The sequence below is a fragment of the Capra hircus genome, unplaced genomic scaffold, assembly GCF_001704415.2.
Source record: "Capra hircus breed San Clemente unplaced genomic scaffold, ASM170441v1, whole genome shotgun sequence".
NCBI classification, from domain to species: domain Eukaryota; kingdom Metazoa; phylum Chordata; class Mammalia; order Artiodactyla; family Bovidae; genus Capra; species Capra hircus.
Genome location: NW_017209003.1, coordinates 16,472 through 27,278, shown reverse-complemented (window position 1 = coordinate 27,278; position 10,807 = coordinate 16,472). Strand labels below are relative to the sequence as shown.

The 10,807-nt window shown below is 46.9% G+C and overlaps 1 pseudogene; it reads left to right on the top strand.

Annotated features, from left to right (window-relative positions):
* Positions 1 to 2,595: 2,595 nt before the first annotated feature.
* LOC108635151 lies at positions 2,596 to 4,125 on the top strand (annotated as a pseudogene).
* The last annotated feature ends 6,682 nt before the right edge of the window (positions 4,126 to 10,807 follow it).

Here is a 10,807-nt window from a genome sequence, read left to right as displayed (position 1 = left end):
GGGCATGAGCCACCCATCTCCTCGCATGGCCTTATAATAAACTTTTCTCTGTTCCAAGCTCCAATGTTTGAGTATTGTTTGGCCTTGTTGTGTGTTGGGCACAGGGACTTGGTGATGTTCAGTGACAATCTACCCTTGCCTCCTTTGTCATACGTGAATCGACCGTATGCACCGGGCTGTATTTCTTGGCTCTGTCTTTTGTTCCACTGGTCTGTGTGTCTGTTTTTGTGCCAGTACCATACCTGTTTTGATGACCATAGCTTTGTAGAGTCATCTGAGATCAGGGAGCCTGATTCCTGAGGCTCCTTTCTGAAGGTTGCTTTAGCGATCCAACCCTTCTATCTCAAGGTTGCTTTGGTGATTCAGGGTCTTCTGTGGCTGCTCCTACTAAAGCTATGTGTTCAGGGCAGATGAACTACTAAGGCTACCTGTTCAGGGCTCTGTCTTCTGTTCCACTGGTTTGTGTTTCCGTTTTCATGCCAGTACCATACTGGTTTGATGACCGTAGCTTTGTAGTGTCGTCTGAAATCAGGGAGCCTGATTCCTGAGGCTCCTTTTTCAAGGTTTCTTTGGCTATTCAACCCTTCTTAAGGTTGCTTTGGCAATTCAGGGTCTTTTGTGGCTGCTCCTACTAAACCTATGTACTCAGGGCAGATGAAGGCTCTCACGGAGCTGGTTGTCCCCACTCCTCTGAGACAGGAGGGAGTGGCAGAAAGTCAGTAGCTTACCGTGGAAGTATTTCAAAATGCAACAGAAGGGAGAAATACATGTGACTCCCACATTATAAGTGAGATTTAACTAACATTTCTGTTTCAGAGTGGCATGCATTCCAGACTTGGGGAAGGAAGCATGATGAACCAATCCCTGGTTCAGTGGCTTAATTTCCTATCTTCTTTTGCATTTTCTAGATCCACTTTGGAGGTGCTCATGTCCTGGGTCTGTGCAGTTGATGCTGTTTGACCCCTGAGAGAACTCTGTGCACTTCAGAAGCACCAAGCAGGTGAAGGGTCTGACAGATGTGCAGTCTGAGTCTGAGAATCAACAGATCCAGTTCCAGAACCACACCTGCCGAGATCTGCATGCCAAGGGTAAGCTCTTCCCCTTTTTCCTAAACATTTCATCTGGAATCAGTTCTCTATGCACCTCTGGATTCCAAGCTCGTGCTATTTAATATAGCAATGTGCTGACGCCCAATATATCTGTACGCTGGTGATCACCTCTGGCTCCCCTGGGTGCACAGGCAGTGGGCACTGGCTCCCTAGGAAAGAAAAAGTGAAGCGTTCTCCTGGATAGGCCCCAAGGAGTACACAAGGCACAGGATGTCCAGTGACACAAACAAGGTCCCAGTCATGATATCCCCGCCTCCCCACATGATTGCCCTTTTATGCACAGTAGTAACAAATAGGGCTTTCCCGGTAGCTCAGATGGCAAAGAATCTGCCTGCAGTGCAGAAGATCAGGGTTTTATCCCTAGGTCAGGAAGATCCCTGAAGATGGAATGGCAACCCACTCCAGTATTCTTGCCTGGAGAATTCCGTAGACAGAAGAGTCTGGTGGCTAAGTCTTTGGGATCACAAAGAGTCGACAGGACTGAGTGACTAACACACACACAGTAACAAATAAGGCAAGGTGTTGGGTTTGGAGGCTTATAAAACTCCTCCGGTACCCTTGGTATTTTCTCCCCACGTATCTGCCATGTCTCTAACCCCTAGGCACATGGATAAAGAGCCTTAATACTTCCTTGCTTTATCTCTCATTAATGCTCTTTGACCAAGCCTTCCACTTTCACAAAAGCATATATCCCTCCTCCCAACCCGTCCTGACTCTTTTTCTTTCTTTCCATATTCTAGTATTCTCCATTCTAGGGCCATTGAAAACACAACCCTCGGGCATCTTTCAAAGATTCGGGCAGAAGAGCACAGGCTGCACAAGCTGTAAACGCTTTGTAGTCATAGGCAAAGATTGTGGGCAAGCACACTGTTTAAAGGGAGACCTGCCGTAGCTGTGGGTATGACGGCCAGACCCGTCAGCTTCAGCTAACTAATCTTGGTGCCCAAGTGGAATCACGATGGACACCAGGTATGTCCTATGCGTTTGGAAAGGCGCTTTTGGCCAGCCAAGGTCTTGTCCAGACCCAGCGTCTCACCACAACAGAAGAGAAAAAGGGCCCTTTCTCTGGAAGTTCAGATACTCTCAGTAGATGAAAAAATCAGAGTGAAAAAACAAAGATGAAGACCCTAAAGCAGTCCATGATTGAATCCATCTCCACCTCACTAGCGGCCCAGCCGGAGCCCAGTGCCCCAGAAGAAGAGGAAATGGCCTACATATGTGCTATTACAATGGCCTGGGACCTTCTGAATAAGAATGGAAATTTCACTCCAGCAAGAGTCACGGGTGATCCAGAGTCCAAGACGCAGTCTCCAAGGAGACTGCAAAAGCAACATCGTAGAAGGTGTCAGGAGCCCAGTCGGGGCCTACGGAGGAGTGTGAGGAAAAGGAAAAGCTCCAAATCACCCGTGTACCTTCAGAGAGGGAGGATGGCCCATATGGAGACAAGCCACAGGTGTGCACACCCATCGCCCTGATCCCAAGCGAAATGCAAACAGAGTCATCTCAGAGCTCCGGGGTGCACCCAAACTTCCCGTCCCTTTCAGAAGATGACCATGAGAAAGAGGGCAAGGAAAAGGGGGACGCCTCAAAAGTTATGTCCTTGCCCTGTACAGTGGAGGAGGTGGGTGTAGATGTTAGAGGTGGATGTGTGCTTCCATCATTTACACCGGGTTTCATCCTCACTGTGACCAAGGCTCTGGAAGAGGGGGCACACAGCACCTGCCCAAAGTCCCTGGCTGTGTCCCCTGAACGTGCTACCTCCTCGGTGAATGTTGACCCTGGAGAGGGCACGTGCAACTCAGGCTCGGAGGGTGCAGTAGCATCCTCCAGTGCCCCTAACCTGAGCCTGTGTAATTCATTCCACCTAGCAAACAGTAAAAGGAAGCTGCAGGCCCCAGGGTGTGAGGAAGAGCAGCAAGAATCTCAGCCCTCAGCTCGCTCAAAGGCTATTAAGCCCACCAATGCCATCAAGGAGGGCGGGGGCAAGGAAGCAGGACAGCTGACAAGCATGGCGTTCCCAGAGGAGCTGTGTCCCATTGAGAGAGGAATGCTGGTCTGGTTTAAGTTTTCAGAATCACCCATTTTGGCCAGCCGTGGTCACGAGTGTCAGCCAACCGAGCAGACCGCAAGGGTGCTTTTTGATTGAGGCCAACATGCACTGTGAGAAGAGCGGCATTCAAGTTCCTCTTCGAAGGTTGAAGCATCTGGATTATAACGGCAAAGAAAAGCTAATGAAGAGAGCCAGCAAAGTATACGGGGAAAGTGTGAACTGGTGTTTCTCACTGATTTCCAGCTACAGAGAAGGGCTTGTTCGCGGGTCTTTTGTGGGCTCTTTCCTGGACTACTATGGCTGCTGACCTCAGTTACCCCATGAGGAAAGCCATCCAAGAAGGTGATCTGCAGATGGATTTCCCCAAGGTGAATTATTCCGACCTGGAAGATTCTGAGGAGGAGACCCCTGTGGCTGCAAAGAGGCACTGCAAGAGAATCCTCCCTGACCGGATGAGGGCTGCTCGCGACCGAGCCAACCAGAAGCTGGTGGACTTCATCGTGAAAAGAAAGGGGGCCGACCCACATCTTCTGGACATCGTCAAAGGCAGGAAAGAATCCAAGTGGCTTTGAATCATTTCTGAATTCAGAGAGGTACGTGATCTGCGTTGAAACATACCTGGAGGATGAAGATCAGCTAGATGTAGTGGTAAGACATTTACGAGAAATCTACAAACACATAGACAAGAGAGCGCTGGCTCTGACCAGAGATGACCCAGTGAGCTTCCTTCTGGAAGTCCTTCTGCCAGAAGCAATCATTTGTTCAATTGCTACAGTGGATGGATTGGACTACAAGGAGGCAGAAGCAAAGTACCGGCAAGGGCCACCTGTGTATTACCGGGAAAAAGAACTATTTGATAAGAAAATCTTGAAGAAAATAAGAAAGAGATCAGCCGAGAGGAACAAGGCTAAACTCTACCCCTGTGCCCAACAGGGCATCGGGCAGACTTCTCAGTCACACCATTAGCAACAATCCCCGTCTGTATGAACTGCATGAGCCTCCCACTCCACACGGCATGTAAACACCTTCTGGAAATCCGAGGCCTCAGGAGCACACTTGAATTCACTCTGGATCCATCTCCAGCACCTGTGAGTGGCATGGTCGTCGTCAGTTTCTTCTTCCCCAAACCCTCGCACCACTAACTTGTTAAACTATTGTAAAGAGGCTGTACTTCCCTCTACTTGCCCAGATGTGTAGTTTTCCAGATATTTTTACGACATGGCTTTTGACTCTACGTCATATTTTAAAGGGGACATGCATTCCTTTATTACATGAAAAAGCCCTGTATTGGATACAAAGCAGCAATCGTGTTTAAGATCTAAGGCGTGTTTCTTACAGAAAAGCCACATGGGTTTGCCATTCCTCCTGTGGCACATCGGTATCCACAATTGATTGGATTCCTCCTTAAGATAAGCCCTGACTTTTCCCTGCCATGCTTATCCATTTGGGAAAATAAAAAGCCCTGAGAGATGAAACCAGTGTCAGAGATGTTTCCTGTGTCCTACCACTACCTTCCAATGGTTCTTGGAAAAGCAGTCTGAAATCCAAACAAAGTTAACGGGTGATCTGCATGTAGTCCATGTGAGGCTGAATGAAACCTCGGCGTGCAGTAACTGTTCTGTCAACCCTGCAAAAATGTTCACCCTTGGCTCCCCTGAGATTCCATTTGCGGGAGGTGCTCTTCTTCAACGGTTGAATGGTTTCCCCAAATAGACAGACTCCTGGCTGTCTTCCTATATGACAGTGACTGGATCCCCTACATGCCAGCATCTGTCCCCTTGTGGAAGATGACTACAGCCATCGTAGACTCAGGCTGACTTGTCTAGACCTGGAGTCCAGGCTGACTGCTTGGAACCCATCCAGTTGGCATACATTGTAGCAAAGCAGGCGCTTTGCCCTCATCGACCCATCTCCTCCCAAAAATTGCAGTCATTTGTCCCAAACCTAGCAAGCTTGATCCTTTGACTTATTCATCAACTAGCTCCGACAGGTTCCAGCAGTGTAAGTGCAGACGAGTAAGTCATTCCAGGCTGCCTGAGCAGTAGGTGGACCAGGAGGGTCTGGGAAATGGGTTACAGAAAAGTCTCCATTCAGCTAAACATGGCTGCTGTCAGAAAACAGTGAAAGGCAGTTTAACAGGTAAATTCTGAAGCTCATGGATTGTTATCCTACCTTGAAACAAGATTTCATTATTACTATTTTTTTTTTTTTTTGGAGAGGAAGAAAAGCCAGTTTACTTTGTAAAACCCAATAGGAAAATAAACATTAAAGATTTAACGTGAACCTGAGTGTGTTCTTGTTCTTAGAAAGAATCAACTGTCACTGCCCCAGGTTCAACTCAGTTCAGGTCAGTCACTCTTTGCAACCCCATAGACTGCAGTTCACCCGGTTTCCCTATCCATCACCAGCTCCCGGAGCTTGCTCAAACTCATGTCCATTGAGTCGGTGATGTCATCCAACCATCCCATCCTCTGTCGTCCCCTTCTCCTCCCGCCTTCAATCTTTCCCAGCATCAGGGTCTTTTCCAATGAGTCAGGAAAAAATTTTAGCCCCAGGTTATGGGGATAAAATTACATGCCCATGTGATTTTTTTTTTTTTATTTGCAAAGGGGAGCTGTTTTGATTCACAATAAAACCATTGTGTCTTTCACCTCAAACTTCTGCTTCATCACATTTCAGATGGAACATATTTGGACATTTATTGTACATAAATAATACTCCTCCTCCTCTAGGAGGAGTTCAGCCTCCTCCTGGCCCACATCACTTGCATCCGTTAGCAGCAATGAGTCTATTATCCAATGACTCTTTCACCTATGTTTCTCCTTAGCACAAACAAATACATATTTACTTACTCATTCTCAGCCCAGGTCATTTAATTCAGTGCTAAACCACACACAGTCCACACCCCGGGTCCTACACACCTGGTTACCAATGACTTGTGGTTAGCTGCTACTGACCATATCACTTGTGTGTGCTTAGTCACACAGTCGTGTCCTACTCTTTGCGATCCCATGGACTCAAGCCCACCAGACTCCTTTGTCCATGGGGATTCTCCAGGCAAGAATACTGGAGTGGGTTACCATGCCCTCCTCCAGGGCATCTTCCCAACCCAGGGATGGAACCCAGGTCTCCCAAATTGCACACGGAGTTTTTACTGTCTGAGCCACCTGGGAAATTCTAAGTCCAAGGAATTTGAATATGATGAAACACTAAAATTATATTTGGAAGCTTGGAGTCTTTGTCAATTCCAAAGCTACCTGGAGATTTCAAAAAGCCATCTTTCAAGACCTTAACCTTGCACATGCCCCTCCATGACCTTGGTATGGCAGGTTCGCTGGAAATTGCTGCCAGCATTGACCTGCCAGAGTTTCAAACGCATTCCTCAGTATCACTCTGCCACTGAGACTCAAATGCAGCTTTCAGGGTCCCACCCTTGCGAGTCTGATTTGGGGATCTGGGCTGAAACACTGGCACCTGCATTTTCATATGCCACATGAAGATCTGGATGCTGGAGGTGCCGGCTGCCCTGTTTCATCGCAGATCAGCCCTGGGATCAGTGTGTAGACTCCAGCAAGGTGCAGGAGCTCACTGAGCCTCCAACTTCCAGGGTCGCACTGCTCAGAGTCTCCAGACTAGCCTTTCTGACCGAGTGGTGACTGACAGCCCTTCCCATCATGCCCCCAAGCCTCCCAGCTCCTGGCCCCGCCCCCATGCACAAAATGAGGCGAGCACAGGCACCCCGAGACTGAGGCAAGATGGAGATGGGGTGGAAGCAGAGCAGGGCTTTCCGTAGCTCTTCCGAGAAAACCGTAAGGCTTCTTCCCACAAGAATGCTGCAAGAGCGCTCCCTCTAGGAGGCGATGTTGGGCACACGTGGAAGGACAATCACAGCAATGAGGGAAAGGAGCGAGAGAAGCATACCCACCAGGATATGGGAGGGATTGTTTCCCTGTAATCTCACATCCTAGCTCTAGTCCAAGAGCACATCTCATGATCTCCATTCTACTGATGAGGAACCAAAAAGGGAAGGGAATGGTGTTTATTGGGGTGAAACGGGTAATCACAAAACAAGTCAACTGAGCAAGAGAACTTGTTTGAGTGAGCCCAGTTCCATATAGAGGGCACTCACATGGAGAAGGGTGGGCAAGAGTGGGTGTCCCTTCCCCTCTGCTGAGGGCTGTGTGAGACCCCGCCTGAATGTTATACACACACTGTCCTATCCAAGCCTGCCTGCACACCTATCAGGGAGATATCCTTACTGTGGCCACCTCAGAGTTGCAGGAAATGGGATTCCAAAAGGTGGAGAGTATTGCTGGGGGTGACAAAGCTGATAAGTGTTGGGACTGGGGCTTAGAATGCAGTCACATCAAACCCTGTACACTGAAACCAATGCTGGGCTGCTGTGTTTCTAGAAGTTTCTCCTCTGTCAGAACCACTTGGAGAGCTTGTTAAAGTTCAGAGTGCTGGGCTCCACTCCAGAAGTATTGGAGAGGAAAATTTAAAACTTACACCCAGCTAGAAATAACTAAATACTCCTTCTGCTCCTGTAACTCAGCTTGCTCTTTGCTACTCAGCTTGCTCCTTGCAAAGTCATGTAAGTTACGACTGTTTGGGAAAATGGAAACTTAAAACAATGCCAAGAGCTGCCTGCTTAACCATGTTTGTTTGTGTAGAAGTCAGGCACTCCCCTCCCCCACCGTGTCCTAACAGCTGTTCCCACTTGCACGAAACCCTGGTTTAAACTAGCCTATTAACAGTCAGCACTGCCACTATAGTCTGATGTCATGCACTGTCTATGAAACCTTTGTAATGTTTTTGTTCAGCGCTCAGAGCTGTAAGTGTTAACTCCTCTGGACCCATCGGTGTAATAAACGTTAGTTCTCCAGCTCTCTTGAGTGTGGTGCTTGGTTTCTCGACCATCAGACTTCTTCAACAGTATGGGGCCTGAGGATTTGCATTTCTGAAACTTTCCAAGGATGCTGATGTTTTGGTTCCTAGCCCTCTACCGCCTCTCACAGCGCCCCCTCAGCACTGGAGCAGCAGTGCTCTCAATACTGGAGATCTAGTTCTGCCTCCATGCTTTCAGACACTCCCTTCACCCCATCTAGAATGTTTCCTTCCAGGGTCACCTTAGAAAAATTCTCCAGGTCCACCCATAGAAGACTGCTTTCTCTGATCTGTTCTCTATCTGCAACAATCCACTCCACTCCCACGTTCTGTTGCTACTCCTTGTAACAATGACCTCATGGTTTTGTGTGTTATACGTAAGTTTGTCTTTATCTGTCCCCCACGCTGAGTTCTTAATTTTCCAAGGGAGTGGCCTTGTCCTGTTTATCTTTTTATGCCCAGCTGCAAGTAGAAGCTTACAGAAATGCTTGTTCACAAACCCATGCCTCCACACTGCTAACTTTCAGGTCCCTCCATAGCCCTGGCCTAACCATTGTTTCATTGGGATCTTTTACCGTTCCTTTGACTCCCCAGTGCTGCTCCAGATTGCTTTCCACCCAGTAACAGCATCAGATAGGACAGGGGGAATGACTGCATCCACAAATGTAAAGTATGATTAAGTATAACAATGACCAGCTTCAGTGTAATTAATGAATACGTTTTCAGGACCCAAGAAGTACGAAGTAACACTGGAGTTCTCAAAGCAGAGTCCAGGGAACCCTGGGAGTCCTCGAGACCCTTTCAGCTGGAATCTACAGGTTCAAATCTCTCTTCATAATGCTGCTAAGATGTTTTTGCTTTTTGCACTTTTTCCCAAGGGTAAGGTGGAATTTTCCAGAGGCAACCAAAGTGTGATATTGTGGCAGGCTAAAGTCAGAAACAGACGTGATTTCCCAGCTCTCTCACATTAAGCCATACATCAAAGAGGGTTACAAAAATGTAAAGCAATGCCATTCTTTCCACTCACTTTCATCTGTTTTGCATAGATTTTTTTCATAGAATATGTTATTCATGTTAACATGCAGTGGTTTTATTACTGTCATCTTTAAATGAATAAATAATATTTTTAATTTCTTATTTTCAATTTTAATACAGTAAATATTGATATTTATAACCCACATAAACAATAACTCTTTGAGGTTCTCGATAAATTTTAGGAATGCAAAGGGGTCCTGAGAACAAAAAGTTTAAAGACTGATTTAATTAGATGCTCCATAATGGAATGGAGGAAAACATTTCTCAATGTATCTTAGGTTATTGGGGTGGCAGTCTTCCCTCTTTTAACAATGATTTTATGCTTTTTTCCTCTTAATGATAGGACAGGTACCACAGAATTCAAATTTAGGCAGGCAAGCACAGAAGATTTTTGTAATCCATGCAAAACATCAGATGTTTGCACTGTTTCTATGATGTAACTTTTAAATTTTTCTTTTTTTTGTTTTTATGTGGGAAAGGTATACATTAATAAATAAAATATGTGTGTGTGTGTGTGTCAGTCCCTCAGACATGTCCAACTCTTTGCAACCCCATGGACTGTAGCCCACCAGGCTCCTCTGTCTATGGGATTTCCCAGGGCAAGAATACTGGAGTGAGTTGCCATTGCCTCCTCCAGGGGATCTTCCCCACCCAGAGGTCAAATCCAGATCTCCCGTATTGGCAAGCTGGTTCTTTACCACTGAGCCACCAGGGATGATACCAACATATCCTTCAGGGGAGCTCAATTCAACCTAGCACAATAGACAATGGCACATGTTAGAGAAATTATACAGAAAAGAAGTATGACTTAAAATCATGAAGCTCAAATCAAAGAAGCTAATTCCGTATTTCAGTCTATGGTAAGAAAGAGCTGAGGAGGTTATCAGCCCAAAACCTTAACTTCCTTTATCGTATTGTTGCTCTTTGTCACCATGTACTTGGAAATGTGACTTAAGAAACTGGGTCTTCTGCTCTTAAGTTTCTTGTTGGACCTCACAGAGGCCAGAAATGCCCGCTGGGCTGGGGGAGCCAGTTCACATTCTTTAAGTCAGTCCATTCTTGCTTAGATGATGCAGGCGGGGAACATGATCTGGACCTACAAGTTTTCGAACCAATCCTAATACTGTTGTGCCAAAACTCTTGGATAGGAGGAGGGATACAGAGGGAAAGAAAGAAGAAAAGTGGAGTCTTCTGAAATTCTAAACCCTTCTAACCTTGGGACGTCGAGGCCATTTAATGATGCAGCTTGCAGTGATGACAAGCGTTGCTAAGAATGAAATGAGTTTGGTCAGTGAACTTAAGGAAGGAGATCTTGTAAAGAAAGACAAACAAGGGCAAAACCACTGCCAAATTGTTGTGGTGAGTTGAGCCAGGAAAACTGTTGGAAGTTGACCAAAGAGAGCCCAAAGACTGAGGACGGCTGAGCCCAGCATCCATCACTGCAAGCGGCTTCACTGATAAGAAAGCCACACCCATGGGCCAGAGCTGCACTTTCTTCATCCAGCCTCATGTTCCCTATAGGCACATAGAACTTTCACTGTGGCTCAGCTGGTAAAGAATCCGCCTACAAGGGGGGAAGCCTGGGTTCGATTCTTGTGTTGGGAAGATCCCCTAGAGAAGGGAACAGCTACCCACTCCACTATTCTGGCCTGGAGAATTCCATGGACTGTATAGTCCATGGGGTCGCAAAGAGTCAGACACAGCTGAGTGACTTTCACTTTCATCC